Raw genomic sequence first — 1,088 nt, 5'->3', positions numbered from 1 at the left:
AGAGAGAGAGACTGAGAGAGAAGGAGAGAGAGAGAGAGAAGGCCCTGGAGGGGTTCGCCTTAATCCTGTCCCAGGACGGAGACATCGTGTATCTGTCGGATGTGGCCGAGTACCTTGGACTGCAACAGGTTAGGATCTACTGGTTGTTACTTTGTCATTTGGGGGTTCCGTCTGTTTTAGAGAGAGAGGGGGGAGAGATGGAGAGCACAAGAGAGGGGATGCCCAAGATAAAGAAACAAAAATAAATAGAGAGAGGAGAGAAAGAGGGGGAGCAAAAGAGAGAGGAGAGAGAGAAAGATAGAGAGGGAGAGAGCTAGAGAGAGAAGGCAGGGGAGAGAAAGAGAGGCGGAAGGAGATATGAAGAGAGAGAAGGGTGGAGGGTGACCAAGATAGAGATACAGTGATAAAAGGAGTAACAGAGAGAGACAGACAGACTGAGACAGGAAAAGGTGAAGGGTTCCATTTTGTTGTGCATGTGGCTTTATTCCGCCAATTTTGGGAAAATCACTACCGTTCCTCTAGATCAACCTCAGATGGGCATAGGTATTCTATAACATTGGTGCATCGTCTCTACCGTCTTTCCATCCTTCTTCCATTTTGTCTTTGAAGTTTTCCCACCGGAATAAGTTTGCCTGCTTCAGAATGACCTGTCCCTGTCTAATGAGACGTGGGACTTTTACTAAACACACCAGCCAACCACGTAAGAGCTTTTCTATGTTACCGCGAGGGTGTAATGATTTCCGCTAGATTGACCCCGTGTCTGTGGTATACCGCGTAGGTTCTTTGCCGTTACGCCCAGACGTTGTGAATTCGATTCTCGAGAGGAGACTTTTTAAAATATAGGTAGATACCGTGGGGCAGCATGAAGGTCTACTGACCTCAGTAAAGAGACGAAAATTAAAATGGTATGGGCATGTCACAAGATCCACAGGACTTGCCAACACAATCCTACAAGGAACCCGTACAAGGAAAGAGAAAGAGAAGAAGGCAGAGAAGAAGATGGGAGGACAACATCACAGAGTGGACAGGGAAGACGATGGGTGACAATCTGAGGAAAGCAGAGGACAAAGAGAAATGGCGAGAGCTGG

This window comes from Aplysia californica, unplaced genomic scaffold, assembly GCF_000002075.1.
Source record: "Aplysia californica isolate F4 #8 unplaced genomic scaffold, AplCal3.0 scaffold00444, whole genome shotgun sequence".
Classification (NCBI taxonomy): domain Eukaryota; kingdom Metazoa; phylum Mollusca; class Gastropoda; order Aplysiida; family Aplysiidae; genus Aplysia; species Aplysia californica.
Note: the sequence above shows the minus strand (reverse complement) of the source record.